We start from the raw sequence: 22,526 nt of genomic DNA on the forward strand, positions 1-22,526 counted from the left end.
TACAAATCCTTCTTTAACCTGTCTCCTCCCCTTCATCTACATATCATAGCTTTGGATTCACCTGGTCAGTCTATGTCATGGAAAGAGTCGGTTTTGTTAATGTTTTGTATACTCAATACAAACTCTCACAGTGAAACAATATTGAATCTGGGACATGTATTTTATGTCCTTTCTCATCTGCAGTCAATAACTTTACCCTAGGCGATAAAGATCTATTTTCTGGCATTCCTATGTTTGTCCTGCCGTCTGTGCCATAACAGATCGTCACCTAGTATGTTTTCAGCATTCTGTTCCAGCCACCCCTTGCATTCACATATACATTTTTGGAGAGCTTGTAATGTATTCTGCTGAAATACCTTACAAAGGCTTTCTCACAGGGCTCAAAACACACACACACACAGACACAGACACAGACACAGACACATGCACATGCACACACACAGACGCATGCGCACACACAGACGCACGCGCACACACACACAGACCCTCTCTCTACATGCATAACAGGCGTGCGTCACATTTTTCCTTCTGCTTTTGGGCCCGACATAAAATAACATTTCAAAAGCCCAAGTTGTTTGTGCTCCAAATTCCTGGATGTTGAAGTTGAGAGATTGGTCTGTGTGTTGCAGTGTCAAATGGAAAGGCTTTCTCTGGTTGATGCGCAGTGGCATGATCCTGGACCTCATGTGTGGCAGCTTTGTCATCAATCATTCCATATTCTTAAGTAAACTTTTGACTCGTAATCCCCAGCCTGCTGTTGCTATCCTTTTGTTTCAAAACATGTTTGCTTTTCCCATTTTCGTCACATTGTCATGTTAGGTTGCGGAGTAACCGAGCCGTTTGTGATGGCAGGCGCTTGCGGTCCAGATGGGGCTCAAAGTTCCAGTCGGACACATTGTTCTGGTAAGACTAGAGCTTTAAGTGGGAGGGCCTTTTGTTTTGGTTCTCTGTTGCCACACAGGAAAATGAGAGCTCTCAATCGGCTGAATAGTTTAGAGTTTACCACACTTTTCCACTAAAGGAATCATGACTTTCCTCATTGTTGTTATTTTCTCTGGGCAGGTCTAACAGGCAGATGTTTGATAGTAATAGCAGCAAAACATCATGAACATCTTTCACGTCTTGTACATCTTTTCCAGGGGCCGATGTATGACCTCACATTGAGGAGGTGCTTGACGTTGTTTAGGGAGCTCCCTCTCAATAGGGAAATACCCGCTGGTTTCTGATCGGGGCCTGTCAGGTTCCGTCCCCAGTCAGGCATCCCTGCCCTCATCTCCACGGAGATGAAGATGACTAATACAAATAACTCTGCTCCTATTTTCTCCTCTTTTTCATTCATCATCCTCTGTTCTTTTTCCCTCTCCTCCCGTCTTCATATCCAGTTAGCATCCAGTAGACAAAGCTCAAGCCTGAGGCGTCTTAGCTTATCCCAAACACACACACACCTCTGTTCAGCCCAGTGGACTGCCCGGATCAGGTGGATTAAATATCTGTTTTGGAGAAACAGAGTCACTATCTAGCACTGCTCCTACTCAGGGAGACGGGACGGGAGGGTTGTCATGGTCAAGAGTGGTGGTGTGAGGGAGAGTGGGAACTGGGGTCCCCTGCCTGGGCTAATCCCGTATTTATCTGCTCATGTTTTTTTATTTTTTTTATTTAACCTTTATTTAACTAGTCAAGTCAGTTAAGAACAAATCCTTATTTACAATGATGGCCTACCCCGGCCAAACCCTAACCCAGATGACGCTGGGCCAATTGTGCCCCACCCTATCGGACTCCCAATCACGAACGGTTGTGATACAGCCTGGAATCGAACCAGGGTCTGTAGGGACTCCTCTAGAACTGAGATGCAATGCCTTAGACCGCTGCGCAACTCGGGAGCCCCCTTAACGTTTAACTGATCTGACTCCATGCACTCCAGCTCAGTGTCTGATATCTGTGTGTTGTGTCCAGGGTGACCACATGCAGGTGACTGGGATGATTTTCTGGATAATCCCCCCCCCCCCTCCCCCCCTGCTGCACTACTCTTTAGCCTTGCGCAAAATCTGATGATGCGTAAATGAGAGACCACATGTAAGTCTGTTATGTACAAATCTGGGAATATTTTGTCAAGGAAACATTTCTGGTTAATCTCAGGGAATATAAAACAGTTAAAAAGGGAGGATTTTAAAAGGGGATTGAGTGAAGTAGCAGCAATGTTTGAGGATGGAGAGCCTCACAAATTTTATGAAATTTGTGAGGCTTATTTCTTTCAGTCTAATACGGCTATTTACTTAATTTTATAGCTCTTCGTCAGAAGCACGCTTTTTGTAAGTTGTTAACTGTCTTCTCCAAATTTAGCTGGAATGTAGCCCGGAAAGAATTTGACAAATGTGATTGGTTGATGATATAACATTGTCTTGTGCTGCGCAGAATATCAGATCTCAACAACGTTTGGAGAAGTGTTGAACACAACCAGTACCACATCCTGATGATATATACTGACTGAACAAAGCATTAGGAACACCTTCCTTTATTAGGCAAAGCAAAGCCAGATGGGATGAGGACTCAGAGTTTGGTTTCTCTGTAGAGTTCAGTTCTCACGGTGAACGGAACAGCAGTTAACCTGGGCTGGAACAAAAAGCACCAGGCCGAGCTGCCGACGGGAAGGTGGCAGGTGGGGTTCAGTGGGATGACGTTTACGATCAGGGTGAAATCAGAAGAGATGAGTGGGTGTGAGATGTGAGTCGTCCTATAGAGTCTTTTGTGCAGCAGCCTGTGGAAAAAGGTAAACACAAACATACATACTGGAGAGTATCGGTGTCGGATTAGCTCAACAAGGCGGGTTTAACGGTTGCACACAGTATCCTGACAACGTACACAATGGCAAGATATGTTTTTTCCCCCCCCTTTGTCTAGAATGTTGCATAGTTTACTGAGCAATAGGGTACATTTCATACTGAACTTCTGGCTTTTTGTGTTGTTTTACTAATAACATTTGAACAAGTCAAAAACGTTCAAGGACTTAGGCACACATGTACTGCATGTCATTTCATGTCAATATAGATTAATGTGACTACAGTACACATTACATAATAAACTCTTCTCCATAGTTCATATGTCATATAAAGCAGTGGCGATTTAAGCATGTAAATATTGCTGTGGCAAAAAAATTGTAATGTTTTAGATGCATGCCAGCAAACCCACTACACAACACATCACAGCACTAAACAATACATTAATGTGAGGCTCACAAACTGTTAGGGTGTACATAAAGTTGTCCCAACAGCAGAGTCCCAAAAGCAGTCCCAACACCTTACCACTGCTACACCTGGCGATCAGCGGAGCCTTGTCTGCCAGCAAAACAGTTCATTCAGCCTCATTTACTGCCTTTTAAAAAATCATAGCTGATATGGCTGACTTGCTTTAACAAATGTGGTTTCTACTGACAATTGAGATGTACAAACTATGGTATAAGGGGACAACGAGCGGATAAGAGGCAATCCGTAATTTCGATTAAGACATTCATGAGTGAGATAGGATGGACGAGTGTGAAAAACTGTCATCAAGGCAAAGGGTAGCTACTTTGAAGAATCTGATATATAAAATATATTTTGATTTGTTTAACACTTTTTTGGTTTCTACATGATTCCATATGTGTTAATTCATAGTTTTGATGTCTTCACTATTATTCTACAACGTAGAAAATAGTAAAAATAAAGAAAAACCCTTGAATGAGTAGGTGTTCTAAAACTTATATACCCACTATTTATACAAAAGTATGTGGACACCCCTTCAAATTAGTGGATTTGACTAATTCAGCTGCACCCATTCCTGACAGGTATATAAAATTGATCACACAGCCATGCAATCTCCAGAGACAAATATTGCTTAGTGGAGATGCTAATTACTGAGGATCTTTGTGACTTTCAATGTGGCACCATCATAGGCTGCCATCTTTCCAACAAGTTAGTTTGTCAAATTTCTGGAACTAAGGGTGTGGAAATGTCTAGGCGCAACAACTGCTCAGCTGCGAAGTGGTAGGTCACACAAACTCACAGAACGAGACCGCCGAGTGCTGAAGCGCGTAGCGCATAACTACTGTCTGTCCTCGAATGCAACTCTCACTACTACATTTCAAACTTCCTCTGGAAGCAACGTCAGCACAATAACTGTTCGTCGGGAGCTTCATGAAAAAGGTTTCCGTGGCCGAGTAGCCACACACAAGCCTAAGAGCAACATGCGCAAGGCCAAGCGTCACCTGTAGTGGTGTAAAACGTGCCACCTTTGGACTCTGGAGCAGTGGAAACGCGTTCTCAGGAGTGAATCACGCTCCATCTGGCAGTTCGATGGAGAAATCTGGGTTTTGTGGATGCCAGGAGAACTCTACCTGCCCCGATGAATAGTGCCAACTGTAAAGTTTGGTGGAGGAGGAATAATGGTCTGGGGCTGTTTTTCATGGTTCAAGCTAGGCCCCTTAGTTCCAGTGAAGGGAAATATTAACACTACAGCACACAATGACATTCTAGATGATTCTGTGCTTCCAACTTTGTGGCAACAGTTTGGGGAAGGGCCTTTCCTGTTTCAGCATGTCCATGCACGAAACAAGGTCTATACAGAAATGGTTTGTCAAGATTGATATGGAAGATCTTTACTGCCTTGCACAGAGCCCTGACCTCAACTCCATCGAACACCTTTGTGATGAATTGGAACGCCGACTGCGAGCCAGGCCTAATTGCCCAACATCAGAGGCTGACCTCAATAATGCTCTTGTTGCTGAATGGAAGCATGTACCCGCAGCAATGTTCCAACATCTAGTGGAAAGCCTTCCCAGAAGAGAGGAGGCTGTTATAGCAAAGGGGGGACCGTCTCCATATTAATGCCCATGCTTTTGGAATGAGATGTTCAACAAGCAGGTGTCCACATACCTTTGGTCATGTAATGTATATATACAGTACCAGTCAAAAGTTTGGATCACCTACTCATTCAAGGGTTTTTCTTTATTTTTTACTATTTTCTACATTGTAGACATCCAAACTGTGAAATAACACTTATGGAACCATGTACAGTACTAACCAAAAAAGTGTTCAACAAATAAAAAAATATTTTAGATTTTAGATTCTTCAAAGTAGCCACCCTTTGCCTTGATGACAGCTTTGCACACTCTTGGCATTCTCTCTGAGCTGAGCACTTGTGGGAAAATATTGTGTACAAAAAAATGTGTTTACATCCAACTGATAAGTGTGGCATATGAAGAAGCTGATTAAACAGCATGATTATTACACAGGTGCACCTTGTGCTGGGGATAATAAAAGGCCACTAAAATATGTAGTTTTGTCACACAACACAACGCCGCAGATATCTCAAGTTTTGAGGGAGCGTGAAATTGGCATGCTGACTGCAGGAATTGCCACCAGAGCAGTTGCCAGAGAATGTAATGTTCATTTCTCTACCATAAGCGACCTCCAACATCCTTTTAGAGAATTGGCAGTACTTCCAACCGGCCTCACAACCGCCGAACAAGTGTGTGGCGTTGTGTGGGCGAGCGGTTTGTTGATGTCAATGTTGTGAATAGTGCCCCATGCCTGCAGTGTTGTTATGGTATGGGCAGGCATAAGCTATGAACAATGAATACAATTGCATTTTATCAATGGTAATTTGAATGCACAGAGATACTGGGATGAGATCCTGAGGCCCATTGTCATGCCATTCATCCGCCGCCATCACCTCATGTTTCAGCATAATGCATGGCCCAATGTCGCAAGGATATGTACACAATTCCTGGAAGCTGAAAATATCCCAGTCCTTCCATGGCCTGCACACTCACCAGATCCATTGAGCATGTTTCGGATGCTCTAGATTGACATGTAGGACAATGTGTTCCAGTTCCTGACAATATCCAGCAACTTCACACAGTCATTGAAGAGGAGTGGGACAACATTCCACAGGCCGCAATCAACAGCCTGATCACAACAGATACTGACGGGTATTAACATTATTTGGCAATAGAAGAGGTTCACATTAGTTGGCATGAGAAGATGTTCACATTATTTGGCATGAGAAGAGGTTCTGTCACGGCTGTCAATGTCGTTCTCCTCCTCAGACGAGGAGGAGCATGGATCGGACCAAGATGCGGAGTAGGAGGTATTCATGATTTTAATGGCAAACCAACAAACACTACAAATTAACAAAACAACAAACGTGACTAACCTGCAACAGTCCTGTGTGGCCCAAACGCTAACACAGGAAACAAACACCCACAAAACACCAGTGAAACCCTGGCTGCCTTAGTATGACTCTCAATCAGAGACAAACGATACACACCTGTCTCTAATTGAGAATCATACCAGGCCGAACACAAAACCCCACATAGAAATAGAAAACATAGACTGCCCACCCAACACTCACGCCCTGACCAATAAAGACATATAAAACAAGAGAAAACAGGTCAGGAACGTGACAGGTTCACATTATTTGGCATGAGAAGAGGTTCACATTATTTGGCATGAGAAGAGGTTCACATTATTTGCCATGAGAAGGGGTTCACATTAATTGGCTTGAGAAGAGGTTCACATTAATTGGCTTGAGAAGAGGTTCACATTAATTGGCTTGAGAAGGGGTTCACATTAATTGGCTTGAGAAGAGGTTCACATTAATTGGCTTGAGAAGAGGTTCACATTAATTGGCTTGAGAAGGGGTTCACATTAATTGGCTTGAGAAGGGGTTCACATTAATTGGCTTGAGAAGGGGTTCACATTAATTGGCTTGAGAAGAGGTTCACATTCAGAACAGGTTGGTCCACATATAGGTTGGTCCACTGAGCTCCCTTCGTTATACTATGTTTAATTCATCACTACCATACGTGTGTCTGGTTGTCATAGACAGTTATAACTGGCATCATCCAGCTTCAAATGGCAACGTGGCCATCACAACATCAACTGACTCACCAAATCCACTCGATCTTATGGAATATTTTAATTGACGGCCCAATACTGTTCTATTCACTCTCCAAGCAGATTTTTGACTGGAGTCCAATCAGTCATTCAAAGTGAATCAGCCAAAAACCTGTCAGGGCTGAAACAACAGCTATTCTTTGTGAGAGCAGGGCCTTGTCACACTGTTTACACGCATGTGTTTGAGACGGCAGGTTTTCAACACGCCCAGTAAGCACTCCTCACATTACAGACAACCTGCGTTGTTTGCTCTACCAAATGTGTTAGACACAAGGACACAGGTTGAGTTGGCACAGATTAACCTTGTTCTGTTCGGTTACGAATCACGCTTACAGACCCGAGGAAAGCTATTGATGTTAGCAGTCGTGGCCCTCAAGTAGTTGTGACTTAAAACTCATAGCTTTAATCTGTTAAAAGTTGTTTTATGTCAACTTTACTTTTACACAATCTCTCCTCTCCTGCGTTGGTTGGAATACATCTGCACAATGGAGCAACTGACAGAAAAACAGAACTGTTTCTTCAGAGAGGAAAAGAGGACGGATCAATGAAAACATTGATTTTAAATTCTGAGGCAAATGTTAAATTCCTCATATGAAAAAGAAAGAAAAAGAAACGTTCTCTCACTGTCAACAGTGTTGATTTTCAGCAAACTTACATATGTAAATATTTGAATGAACATAAGAGGATTCAACAACTGAGACATAAACTGAACAAGTTCCACAGATATGTGACTAACAGAAATTGAATAATGTGTCCCTGAACAAAGGGGGGGGTCGAAATCAAAAGTAATAGTCAGTATCTGGTGTGGCCACCAGCTGCATTAAGTACTGCAGTGCCTCTCCTCCTCATGGACTGCACCAGATTTGCCAGTTCTTGCTGTGAGATGTTGCCCCACTCCTCCACCAAGGCACCTGCAAGTTCCCAGACATTTCTGGGGGGAACGGCCCTAGCCCTCACCCGCCGATCCAACAGGTCCCAGACGTGCTCAATGGGATTGAGATCCGGGCTCTTCGCTGGCCATGGTAGAACACCGACATTCCTGTCTTGCAGGAAATCACGCACAGAACAAGCAGTATGGCTGGTGGCATTGTCATGCTGCAGGGGCATGTCAGGATGAGCCTACAGGAAGGGTACCACATGAGGGAAGAGGATGTCTTCCCTGTAACGCACAGCGTTGAGACTGCCTGCAATGACAACATGCTCAGTCTGATGATGCTGTGACACACCGCCCCAGACCAAGATGAACCCTCCACCTCCCGCTCCAGAGTACAGGCCTCGGTGTAACGCTCATTCCTTCGATAATAAATGCGAATCCGACCATCACCCCTGGTGAGACAAAACCTTGACTCGTCAGTGAAGAGCACTTTTTGCCAGTCCTGTCTGATCCAGCGACTGTGGGTGTGTGCCCATAGGCGACGTTGTTGCCGGTGATGTCTGGTGAGGACCTGCCTTACAACAGGCCTACAAGCCCTCAGTCCAGCCTCTCTGAGCCTATTGTGGACAGTCAGAGCACTGATGGAGGGATTGTGCGTTCCTGGTGTAACTCGGGCAGCTGTTGTTGCCATCCTGTACCTGTCCCCCAGGTGTGATGTTCGGATGGACGATCCTGTGCAGGTTTTGTTACACGTGATCTGCCACTGCGAGGACGATCAGCTGTCTGTCCTGTCTCCCTGTAGCGCTGTCTTAGGCGTCTCACAGTACGGACATTGCAATTTATTGCCCTGGCCACATCTGTAGTCCTCATGCCTCCTTGCAGCATGCCTAAGGCACGTTCACACAGATGAGCAGGGACCCTGGGCATCTTTCTTTTGGTGTTTTTCAGAGTCAGTAGAAAGGCCTCTTTAGTGTCCTAAGTTTTCATAACTGTGACCTTGATTGCCTACCGTCTGTAAACTATTAGTGTCTTAACAACCATTCCACAGGTGCATGCTCATAAATTGTTTATGGTTCATTGAACAAGCATGGGAAACAGTATTTAAACCCTTTACAATGGAGCTCTGTGAAGTTATTTGGATTTTTACCAATTATCTTTGAAAGATAGTGTCCTGAAAAAGGGATGTTTACATCGTTCTATATTCTGTAATGCTATGGCAAGTTAACACTTACAACAGAGAGAGAAATTCAACCTCATCCATGGATCAACGCTAAAACACAGGACCCGTCTAACTGAGCGTGATGAACAGATTAGCCCAGAGAAAGAGTTTAATTTCATTCCTCTCCTCATCATTACACAAGACCTACCCACATAAGTAATGATGACACCGCTTGCAGCGGACTATATTTGTCTTTTTCCAAAGATGTAAAAGTACAATGAAAGAAAAAAGTGCGATCCTCCATGACCCAATATACCAGACCTCCAGACTGCATTGGTCAAGCAGTACGCATTTCAAATAAACAGAACAGAGACGGCTTTAAAACAAAGAATTTATTTTCCCCCTCGTGAATCTATTTTGGGCGTCTGCGTAAGCGCCGAGTGCCCTACCTGAGACAGAAACTGTCCGTGTTATTTTAATCTCCATACCTTTGATCCAGCCAGGTATTTATAGAATGAAAACAAAGAGCTGACACATAGAATGCCAGCAACAACAGAACATTCACTGTACACAGCAAGATATTTACTAATGGTATTATGCCTCCAAGACTCTAGTGCAAGTTAGAGTTATTAAGCTATACAACAGCGGACTATATTATTAAGTTACATTTATACTAGATTAGAGTCTGTTGTTATATGTATTTGTTTATATGGGCGTACTGCAAAACTTTTGATATGAGGTGTGTTCAGTGCTGTAGTTTAAGGCTATCCACCTGTTTTCCAAAGTATTTTCATGCCTTGGTCTGCTTCTGGGAATCTGGTAGTGAGTCAGTAGATTTCTGTAGCAGACACGATACCCCCAAGGCAGCTAATGGAGAAGCTCAATCCTGTTAACAGTGTCTTGAACCACCTCAAAGACAGAAGCACGGAATGATACATGAAACTGTGTGTGTGTGTGTGTGTGTCGGTATGTGTATTTGTATGCTGGTTTCGACTGTCTGTCATTATCTGGGGCCCTGTGTCTTACAGTATTGAAGTGTATGGTTATACATGAGTGTGTGTGTGCGTTAGCGTGTGTGTCAATACAAGTGGGTTTTGATTACATGTGTCAGGGTTAATGTGGCAGTGGGTCTTAGATAGTGAGACTTTGTGTTTCCACTACTAATGAGTGGCCCATGCAGGAACCACTGTGTGTGTGTTGTTTGGAGGTCAGATGAAGCAGCATGCTGTAAAACACAGCCCTGTGAAGTGACAGAGTGAACGTGTCTGGTTCCCATTGTAGCCTCAGTAGTGTTCTGGTTCATACAGGACACTCACTCTACAGCAGATAGTGAACGTGTCTGGTTCTCATCGTAGCCTCAGTAGTGCTCTGGTTAATACAGAACACTCACTCTACAGCAGATAGTGAACGTGTCTGGTTCCCATCAAAGCCTCAGTACACTCTTCGAAAAAAGGTGCTATCTAAAACCTGAAATAGTTCTTCAGCTCTCCCCATAGGACAACTCCTTTGAATAACAATTTTTTGGAACCCAAATGAGTTCTGCCTGGAACCAAAAAGGGTTCTCATATGGGGACGGCCGAAGAACCATTTTGGAAGTGTAGTGGTCTCCCACAGGACACACACTGGTTGAATCAATGGTATTTCAATATAATTTGTCAATGTATTTTGACATGGAATCAACGTGGTAAATACATTTGATTTGAAAAAAGTCATCAACCAGTACTGTTTTAATCTCATTTTAGTCCCATAGGGCGGTGCACAATTGGCCCAACGTTGTCCGGGTTAGAGTTTGGCCGGGGTAGGCCGTCATTGTAAATAACAATTTGTTCTTAACTGACTTGCCTAGTTAAATAAAGGTTAAAAAAATAGCCAGCGTTTTAAACATTGAAATTACGGGTAATACTTCTACTTAAATACATTGACTTAACCTGACTAACAGGTTGTACATCAATCTAATTTCAACATAATCATCAGAATGATGTATACGTCGAAATTACGTAGAAAAACACTTAAAGTGTTTCCCCACCCATATTCAATTGGGTGGTTGAAATGATGTTTCACTTTCATTTTTGATTAGACATCTTTTATGTACTACACTTCAGTGAGAACGAGTCTAACATCCGGATGCCTACCTCATGTACGCTGCTTAGTTTTGGAAACAAGTTGTGTTAGATTCCGCTGAGCTATCATGTCAATACATTTAGGTGTTGATCAGGTGTCGTAGTCATTTGCGTAGACTACCTAAATAACATTGAATAGTTGAAAGTAACTCCTCTAACTTTTCGAACACAAGCTTTATGTGAAAATAAATTCAGAGTGAAGTGGGTTTATGTAGGCTACAGTAACATCTGACTTGCCCGAAGGATACCATCAGTTCATGTGAAGCTAGGTATACTATCATTCGTCCCACGGTTGATTGGATCTTTGGAAGTTTAGAAGCAGTTACCATTAGCATTACACATAGGATGCCAAATTCATGATATTAATAATAAACTAGCAGAAGATACCTCTCCTTAATTGTTGATATTTGTGTTCACAATACAATATCCAGTTTGTCTACTAATTAATGAGTGTTATGTTGGATTCATCTCCATCTCAACCAAAAATTTAAGTTAAATAATAGCACTAACTCAAATGTAAATGTAATTGCACTTCAAATGCAGTTTAATTTAATTTAGTCCAGTACTTCAACTTAGATTTTTTGTTGATTGAGACATGAATCCAACATATTAATAACTTGTAGATTACATTTGAAGTCAACCAACAATCCTTCAAATACAAGACAATATCCAAAGGTAAAAGTCTAAATTAGGTTGATGTAAAAACCTGTTAGCCAGTCAATGTATTTAAGTTCAAGTTTTAGCCTAATTTCAATATTTACAACGCTGGTTGAAATGAAATGAAAACAGTACTGGTTGATGTATATTCCATGTTGATTCCACGTCACAGTACATTGAGATATTACGTTAAAGTGATGTTCATTGAACTAGTGTGTGCCCAGTGAGCTGGGTAACACATTTAACTCATTGTACAGTAGAGACATGGCTTCTCAGATATGAACTTATCCTGTGTTTTCTCGCTGACAACGCCAAATATGACTGTATCCATGTATCCTGTCAGTGTAAAGGCAGTGTAGGCTATATACACACACAACAAACTTTAACAGGTGCAGGCTACACTAAGGGCTTCATTTTCCACACACAAAATTGTGGGAATGTGTATGTGTGTGATATGCATACATACATGCCTGAAAATGTGGACACACAAAAACACGGGTGTATGCATGTGTGTGGGTGTAGTAACAGTGAGCCCCGTACATCCAAACCACATGCAGTGAGAGATGAAGATGATAGATGACACACTGGAGCCCAACTGTGGTTTTGTCAGACTTATGGCCTGGGGTGTTCCTGGTTGAGGTGAAGTCTCCATCTTGATTTAGCTCCTCACCAGCTGTCACTCAGACTTCGCTCTGTCCCATCTTGGAGGCTTGGCCATATAGACACACAGACACAGACACATATGCACACACACACTCACTCACACACAAAGGTCAACAAAGAGTCAGCTACCCAGGCGCCACATGTTTCACCGTTTAGGCACGATCATTCAAACACAATCATTCAGCTATTATAACTCATGCAACATGCTGGGTGCTATATTTACAAAGTATGGGAATAATGTGTTTGTTTAAGACAGCTGTGTAAGTTTGTGTGTGTGTGTTTGTTTGTGTGTGTGTTTGTTATCAAAACCCTTTCCTGCAGTCATATGACCAAATCACTCCCTAGTGGCCTCATGGGTGGAATATTATTCATATTTCTTATCATTTCATAATTAATACACTTATTTTACGCCGAACATCCGCTGTTTCTATGTCAACGGTTTTGTTACATTTCAGTCTTCTGTGATGTATATAAAGTGTAATATTGGGATGCAAAACTCAACATGTATACAATATCAACTCTACATCTGACATGGTACAGGTCTCTTCTTTTCTGAAGTCCATAACCAGGTGTGTGAGAGGTAGACTTTTGTTTCAAAGTAGATTTGTTTAAGACTACCAAGAACCAATCTGTGTGACCCTGATTTAGCCCACTGCAGTAAAATTATGGTATCAGTGAATATTATGCAATAATATTTACAAAATCATCATTCACAATTTGTACCAGATTTGTTATTATTTTAAACTCAATACGGGTTTAATATTTTTGGATATGTTTGGATTGGATAAGGATAAACCAATGAAATAACAATGTCAAACCGAACAAACATTAGCGGGTGTTTCCCAGTACTTCGACTAACTGGAAGTTCAATGGATTGAAGCCCATAAAGAAAATACATGAGTTTATTGCAGTAAAAAAGTGATTAATCACATTGAAATTGCCCTTGCTGTCATTCTAGCCTAATGTGGATGCCGTAGATGACACTATTTTCATTTTACCAGACAGATAAGTAGTACACAACAGGCACAGGTCTAAGGCACAACAGGTCTAAGGCACAACAGGTCTAAGGCACAACAGGTCTAAGGCACAACAGGTCTAAGGCACAACAGGTCTAAGGCACAACAGGTCTAAGGCACAACAGGTCTAAGGCACAACAGGTCTAAGGCACAACAGGTCTAAGGCACAACAGGTCTAAGGCACAACAGGTCTAAGGCACTGCATCTCAGTGAAAGAGGCGTCACTATAATACCTTGTTCGAATCCAGGCTGTACCACATCCGGCTGTGCACACAATTGGCCCAGTGTTGGCCGGAGTAGGCCACCATAGTAAATAAGAATTTGTTCTTAACTGACTTGCCTGGTTAAAGGTTCAATATAAAATGTATTAATACAGTGCAACTTAAAGGGGAATGGAAACACTCCAGGAAGTAAAGCTAAGCAAAGAGATGTATTCCATCCCTGATACTAAACATTTGCATTTAACATAGAAACATCTCTATTTTTAGGATTTTGATATAGAACGATGCTTATTAGAGGTATGGCTAGCGCCATCTTGAATTCCCATAGTAATGACTGATGCATCGTTGGCAGTATTGAGCATTTTGAGCAGTTTTGTCAGGGGACTGAAAGTGAATGCTGCCACTGGGAGGCTCCTCGCTTCCACTGGAACTGAAAGGGTTATCACAATATTAACAGCTTTGTAAATGAGAGATCAGGACAACAATATTAAGGTAAGAAACTGTACACAATTTGTTTTTATGTTGGTAATTATAATATTTTTTCAGATTGATAAGATGAGTCTGTGAAATGAACTTCTGATAACGCGCCGAGTTGACAGTCAGCCAAAGCGAGACAAGGTAGCTAGCTATCTACCTGATTTAGCTCTTGTCTTGTCTTGTTTTATGATAACTGTTGAAAATAAAATGTTCATAATGTCATTTTTTAAATAATTTGTCATTGGTATTAGCTAAGAGCTACAATGAACTGGCTAGTGTCTGATTCTACAGTAGCTAGCTACCTAGCCAGCCACAAGAGAGGGCTCATGCGAGATTGCTATTTTTGTCACGATCGTCCATGGGAGAGAGAGAGAACCAAGGCGCAGCGTGTAAATAATACATCTTCTCTTTATTTAGGAGAGGAACTAACGAAGAAAAACAACAAATCCAAGAACGTGAAACCAAAACCGACTAAATGCAAAAACATGTAAACCTGAAGCAACCCTAGACACAGACTAAGACAATGAAAAAATCAATGACCCAACAAACACATGATGCCTATGGCCGCCTAAAATATGGCTCCCAATCAGAGACAAATGAAAGACACCTGTCTCTGATTGAGAAACCACTCAGGCAACCATAGACATACCTAGAAACCCTCACTAAACCATAGACATACCTAGACATACTCACTCAACACAAAACCACAAACACAAAACCCAACAACCCCTTAACCATATAACCACCCAAACACAACCCTTCCCCATGTCACACCCTGACCTAACAAACATAATAAAGGAAACAAAGATAACTAAGGCCAGGATGTGACATAACCCCCCCCTTAAGGTGCGAACACCGGGCGCACCAACACAAAGTCTAGGGAAGGACCCGGGGTAGGCCTTAATATGGCGGCGGCTCGGGTGCAGGACGTGGCCCCCACTCCACCATAGTCGATCTCCACTTCGGTGTCTCTGGTAGATCCTGGCTGAATGGCGGATTCAGCTGATCCTGGCTGGCGGACCACTCTGGCTGATCATGGCAGGCGGGCGACTCTGGCTGATCATGGCTAGCGGGCGACTCTGGCTGATCATGGCTGGCGGGCGACTCTGGCTGATCATGGCTGGCGGGCGACTCTGGCTGATCATGGCTGGCGGGCGACTCTGGCTGATCATGGCTGGCGGGCGACTCTGGCTGATCATGGCTGGCGGGCGACTCTGGCTGATCATGGCTGGCGGGCGACTCTGGCTGATCATGGCTGGCGGGCGACTCTGGCTGATCATGGCTGGCGGGCGACTCTGGCTGATCATGGCAGACGGGCGACTCTGGCTCGTGGCAGACGGATGGCTCAGATGGCGCTGGGCAGACGGATGGCTCAGATGGCGCTGGGTAGACTGGCAGCTCTGACGGCTCGGGGCAGACTGGCAGCTCTGACGGCTCGGGGCAGACTGGCAGCTCTGACGGCTCGGGGCAGACTGGCAGCTCTGACGGCTCGGGGCAGACTGGCAGCTCTGACGGCTCGGGGCAGACTGGCAGCTCTGACGGCTCGGGGCAGACTGGCAGCTCTGACGGCTCGGGGCAGACTGGCAGCTCGGGGCAGACTGGCAGCTCTGACGGCTCGGGGCAGACTGGCAGCTCTGACGGCTCGGGGCAGACTGGCAGCTCTGACGGCTCGGGGCAGACTGGCAGCTCGGGGCAGACTGGCAGCTCTGACGGCTCGGGGCAGACTGGCAGCTCTGACGGCTCAGGGCAGACTGGCAGCTCTGGCCGGCTGAGACGCACTATAGGCCTGGTGCGTGGTGCCGGAACTGGTGGTACCGGGCTAGGGACACGCACCTGAAGGCTAGTGCGGGGAGAAGGAACAGGGCATACTGGACCCTGGATACGCACATTAGGCCTAGTGCGTGGTGCCGGAACTGGTGGTACCGGGCTGGGGCCACACATCTCAGGGCTAGTGCGGGGAGCAGCAACAGGACACACTGGGCTCTCAAAGCGCACTATAGGCCTAGTGCGTGGTACCGGCACAGGTGGTACCGGAATGAGGCCACACATCTCAGGGCTAGTGCGGGGAGCAGCAACAGGACACACTGGGCTCTCAAAGCGCACTATAGTCCTAGTGCGTGGTACCGGCACAGGTGGTACCGGGATGAGGACATGCACCTCAGGGCGAGTGCGGGGAGAAGCAACAATGCGAACAGGGTTCTGGGGACACCTTCGAATCCTGGGGCGTGGTGCCGGAACTGGTGGTACTGGGCTGGGACGGGAAGGTGTTACAGGAGGTGTAGGACAAGGAATGCACACAGGAGGCCTGGTTCGTGGAACTGTCATTCCCAGACGGTTAGCACGCAACTCAGGACGAGCATGGAGAACTGACTCAGGTAACATCACCTCCCGCACACGCTCTGTCGGGTGGATGTCGTGCCTCACGCACCAACACAGCAGGTCCCTCTTTTCACTCTCCTCCAAACTCCTCATTAAGTCCTTAACAGTCTCTGTATTAATCCCATTGCTCACCTCCAATCTCCGAACCACTGGCTCTGGTTCCCTCCTTTCACGCTGCTTGGTCCAAATTGGTTGGGTCATTCTGTCACGATCGTCCATGGGAGAGAGAGAGAACCAAGGCGCAGCGTGTAAATAATACATCTTCTCTTTATTTAGGAGAGGAACTAACGAAGAAAAACAACAAATCCAAGAACGTGAAACCAAAACCGACTAAATGCAAAAACATGTAAACCTGAAGCAACCCTAGACACAGACTAAGACAATGAAAAAATCAATGACCCAACAAACACATGATGCCTATGGCCGCCTAAAATATGGCTCCCAATCAGAGACAAATGAAAGACACCTGTCTCTGATTGAGAAACCACTCAGGCAACCATAGACATACCTAGAAACCCTCACTAAACCATAGACATACCTAGACATACTCACTCAACACAAAACCACAAACACAAAACCCAACAACCCCTTAACCATATAACCACCCAAACACAACCCTTCCCCATGTCACACCCTGACCTAACAAACATAATAAAGGAAACAAAGATAACTAAGGCCAGGATGTGACAATTTTACCAGTGAAATGTATGATACCCATATCTAGCTAGCTATCTAGATACAGTTGAAGTCGGAAGTTTACATACACTTAGGTTGGAGTCAATAAAACTCGTTTTTCAACCACTCCACAAATTTCTTGTTAACAACTATAGTTTTGGCAAGTCTACTTTGTGCATGACACAAGTAGTTTTTCCAGCAATTGTTGACAGACAGATTATTTCACTTATAATTCACTGTATCACAATTCCAGTGGGTCAGAAGTTAACATACATTACGTTAACTGTGCATTTAAACACAGGTGTACCTGTGGATGTATTTCAAGACCTACCTTCACACTCAGTGCCTCTTTGCTTGACATCATGGGAAAAATCTGAAGAAATCAGCCAAGACCTCAGAAAAAAAAATTGTAGACCTCCACAAGTCTGGTTCATTCTTGGGAACAATTTCCAAATGCCTGAAGGTACCACGTTCATCTGTACAAACAATAGTACGCAAGTATAAACACCATGGGACCACGCAGTCGTCATACCGCTCAGGAAGGAGACGCGTTCTGTCTCCTAGAGATGAACATACTTTGTTGCGAAAAGTGTAAATCAATCCCAGAACAACAGCAAAGGACCTTGTGAAGATGCTGGAGGAAACAGGTACAAAAATATCTATATCCACAGCAAAACGAGTCTTATATCTAAATAACCTGAAAGGCCGCCCAGCAAGGAAGAAGCCACTGCTCCAAAACCGCCATGAAAAAGCCAGACTACGGTTTGCAACTGCACATGGGAACAAAGATTGTACTTTTTGGAAAAATTTCCTCTGATCTGATGAAATAAAAATTGAACTGTTTGGCCATAATGACTATTGTTATGTTTGGAGGAAAAAGGGGGAGGCTTGCAAGCCGAAGAACACCATCCCAACCGTGAAGCACAGGGGTGGCAGCATCATGTTGTGGGGGTCCATTGCTGCACGAGGAACTGGTGCACTTCACAAAATAGATGGCATCGTGAGGAAGGAAAAGTATGTGGATATATTGAAGCAACATCAAGACATCAGTCAGGAAGTTAAGGACAACAAAGCCAAGGCATTGGAGTGGCCATCACAAAGCCCTGACCTCAATTCTATAGAAAATTTGTGGGCAGAACTGAAAAAGCGTGTGCGAGCAAGGAGGCATACAAACTTGGCTCAGTCACACCATCTCTGTCAGGAGGAATGGGCCAAAATTCACCCAACTTAATGTGGGAAGCTTGTGGAAGGCTACCCAAAACGTTTGACCCAAGTTAAACAATTTAAAGGCAATGTTATCAAATACTAATTGAGTGTATGTAAACTTCTGACCCACTGGGAATGTGATGAAAGAAATTAAAGCTGAAATAAATAATTCTCTCTACTATTATTCTGACATTTTACATTCTTAAAATAAAGTGGTGATCCTAACTGACCTAAGACAGGGAATTTTTACTAGGATTAAATGTCAGGAATTGTGAAAAACTGAGTTTAAATGTATTTGGCTAAGGTGTATGTAAACTTCCGAATTCAACTGTAATTAGCTACATACAGTCTGTTGCTAGATATCTCATTAGGAATCTGTTTATCCACGATTCTCATAAATAGTAAGCCTGCTGGCTGTTGATTGCAAAAATGAATGTAGCCTAAGGCTGAAGCTTAACCGTTATGACTTGCTAATAGCTATGACTTTGAAAGCTTAGGCTGGTAGTTAGCTTGGCAACTAGCCTAAAGCATCCTGGCCAAGCTGGTAACTGTCAATTATGTATTATTGTCATGTACTATTATGCGGATATATATATTTGGTCTATGTTTTTGATCTCTCTGTCTTTATCTCTCTATCTCTATCTCTCTTTATCTCTTTAGGACACTGGAGGACTGAGGAGGACGACACTGTAACATGCCACCTGTGCAGTCAATAGAAGCTGTAACACCAGAATGCAAGGGCAAGCATTTATGAATCGTACAGAGCCAAAATTGTTTTAGATTGTGTTAATCGAGTAAATGTGACTCATTGCAGACATAGACACTAGTAAAGGGACTCCTAGTCTTCGCCCAATAGCTTAGTTTGTCACTGGTCATTTAGCGTCCCTTTTAATTTGTTTAATTTGTTCCCATTCTGACTCTTCCAGTCTTGGGCTACAGGCCTAGTATAATGTATGTACAGAAGGAATTTAAATTGTAAACGTCAATTATTGTTATTATATGCCTTATTCTAATCAGACTATATTATTCACATTTTCACTGTAACATGCAGTTTGTTTTCTGTCACGTTCCTGACCTGTTTTCCTTTGTTATGTATTTGTTTTAGTTGGTCAGGGCGTGAGTTGGGTGGGTTGGTCTAGGTTTCTATTTCTATTTTGGGTTTTTGTGTTCGGCCTGGTATGATTCTCAATCAGAGACAGGTGTGTATCGTTTGTCTCTGATTGGGAGTCATACTAAGGCAGCCAGGGTTTCACTGGTGTTTTGTGGGTGCTTGTTTCCTGTGTTAGCGTTTGGGCCACACAGGACTGTTGCAGGTTAGTCACGTTTGTTGTTTTGTTAATTTGTAGTGTTTGTTGGTTTGCCATTAAAATCATGAATACCTCCTACTCCGCATCTTGGTCCGATCCATGCTCCTCCTCGTCTGAGGAGGAGAACGACATTGGCAACCTTTACAGAAACACCCACCAAAACAGGATCAAGCGGAGTGGAGAAGGAAGGCAGGAACAACAGCAATGGGGAAAAAAGGAATGGACATGGGAGGAGATCCTGGACGGTAAAGGACCCTGGGCAGAGCCAGAGGAGTGTCGCCGCCCCAAAGCGGAGCTGGAGGCAGCGAAAGCGGAGAGGTTTTATGAGGCTAAAGCAAGGCAGAGCGGCTGGAAGCCCGAGAGGCTCACCCAAAAATGTCTTGGGGGGGGGGGCTAAAGGGGAGTGTGGCGAAGCCGGGTTGGTTACCTGAGCCAACTCCCCGGGCTTACCGTGGAGTGAGAGGGCGTCGTACTGGTCAGACACCGTGTTATGCGGTAAAGCGCACGGTGTCCCCAGTACGCGTGCTTAGCCCAGTGCGGGCTATTCCACCTTGCCGCACTGGGAGGGCTAGGTTGGGCATCGAGCCGGATGTCATGAAGCCGGCCCAACGTATCTGGCCTCCAGTACGTCTCTTCGGGCCGGCGTACATGGCACCAGCCTTACAGGTGGTGTCCCCGGTTCGCCTGCATAGCCCAGTGCAGGCTATTCCACCTCGCCGCACTGGCAGGGCTACGGGGACCATTCAACCTGGTAGGGTTGGGGAGGCTCGGTGCTCAAGAGCACGTGTCCTCCTTCACGGTCCGATATATCCGGCGCCACCTTCCCACCCCAGCTCAGTACCACCAGTGCCTGCTCCACGCACCAGGCTTCCAGTGCGTTTCCAGAGCCCTGTTCCTCCTCCACGCACTCTCCCTGTGGTGCATGTCTCCAGCCCAGTGCCTCCAGTTCCGGCACCACGCACCATGCCTACTGTGCGCCTCAGCAGGTCAGAGTCGGCCGTCTGCCCAACGCCACCTGCGCTGCTTGCCTGCTCAGCGCTGCCCGAACTGTCTGCCTTCCCAGCGCTGTCTGAACTGCCTGCCTGCCCAGCGTGGTCTGAGCTGTCTGCCTGCCCAGCGCTGCCCGTCTGTCCCGAACCTTCAGAGCCGCCCAGCCAGGACCAGCCAGAGCCGCCCAGCCAGGACCAGCCAGAGCCGTCCAGCCAGGACCAGCCAGAGCCGTCCAGCCAGGACCAGCCAGAGCCGTCCAGCCAGGACCAGCCAGAGCCGTCCAGCCAGGACCAGCCAGAGCCGTCCAGCCAGGACCAGCCAGAGTCCCTCAGCCAGGACCAGCCAGAGTCCCTCAGCCAGGACCAGCCAGAGTCCCTCAGCCAGGACCAGCCAGAGTCCCTCAGCCAGGACCTGCCAGAGTCCCTCAGCCAGGACCTGCCAGAGTCCCTCAGCCAGGACCTGCCAGAGTCCCTCAGCCAGGACCTGCCAGAGTCCCTCAGCCAGGACCTGCCAGAGTCCCTCAGCCAGGACCTGCCAGAGTCCCTCAGCCAGGACCTGCCAGAGTCCCTCAGCCAGGACCAGCCAGAGTCCCTCAGCCAGGACCAGCCAGAGTCTCTCAGCCAGGACCTGCCAGAGTCCCTCAGCCAGGACCTGCCAGAGTCCCTCAGCCAGGACCTGCCAGAGTCCCTCAGCCAGGACCTGCCAGAGTCCCTCAGCCAGGACCTGCCAGAGTCCCTCAGCCAGGACCTGCCAGAGTCCCTCAGCCCGGAGCTGCTGCCCCTTATCCCGGTGCTGCCCCTTATCCCGATGCTGCCCCTTCATTTAGGTGGGTTTAGTTGGAGGGTGGTCATTGGGAGGGGGATACGGAAGCGGGGAGTGACTATGGTGGGGTGGGGACCTCGCCCAGCGCCAGAGCCGCCACCGTGGACAGACGCCCACCCAGACCCTCCCCTAGACTTTGTGCTGGTGCGCCCGGAGTTCGCACCTTAAGGGGGGGGAGTTCTGTCACGTTCCTGACCTGTTTTCCTTTGTTATGTATTTGTTTTAGTTGGTCAGGGCGTGAGTTGGGCGGGTTGGTCTAGGTTTCTATTTCTATGTTGGGTTTTTGTGTTCGGCCTGGTATGATTCTCAATCAGAGACAGGTGTGTATCGTTTGTCTCTGATTGGGAGTCATACTAAGGCAGCCAGGGTTTTACTGGTGTTTTGTGGGTGTTTGTTTCCTGTGTTAGCATTTGGGCCACACAGGACTGTTGCAGGTTAGTCACGTTTGTTGTTTTGTTAATTTGTAGTGTTTGTTGGTTTGCCATTAAAATCATGAATACCTCCTACTCCGCATCTTGGTCCGATCCATGCTCCTCCTCGTCTGAGGAGGAGAACGACATTGACAACCTTTACATTTTCGGGCTTGATTGAGACGATGTATTTCCCTCAATAAAGTTATTTCAATAAAGTTCTTGATTTACTACTATTATATTACTTGTATATGTCTTGTAAGACTAAATGGTATGTAAGACAAAATGGTATGTCTAATATGTTTTGGTGCAAGTATGTGTTTAATATACAATCCAGATAAGAAAGTGTCTGATAACGGAACATTCCTTCAAATTCTAGAAAAATACCATCGTTCACTCAAATGTCTGTAAGTCATTCACTGTAAAAGGTATTACTATTCTGATTTCAGATTTTCAAACCTTACAAAAGAAGCTCAAAGTTTTTTCCTCTATCTTCATCAGGAAGTTGTGTAAATGTCACAACAACCTCTCCCTCAACGTGATCAAGATAAAGGAGATGATTGTGGACTACAGGAAAAGGAGGAGCGAGCACGACACCATTCTCATCGACGGGGCTGT

The sequence above is a fragment of the Salvelinus fontinalis genome, chromosome 23, assembly GCF_029448725.1.
Source record: "Salvelinus fontinalis isolate EN_2023a chromosome 23, ASM2944872v1, whole genome shotgun sequence".
In the NCBI taxonomy this organism is placed as follows: Eukaryota; Metazoa; Chordata; class Actinopteri; order Salmoniformes; family Salmonidae; genus Salvelinus; species Salvelinus fontinalis.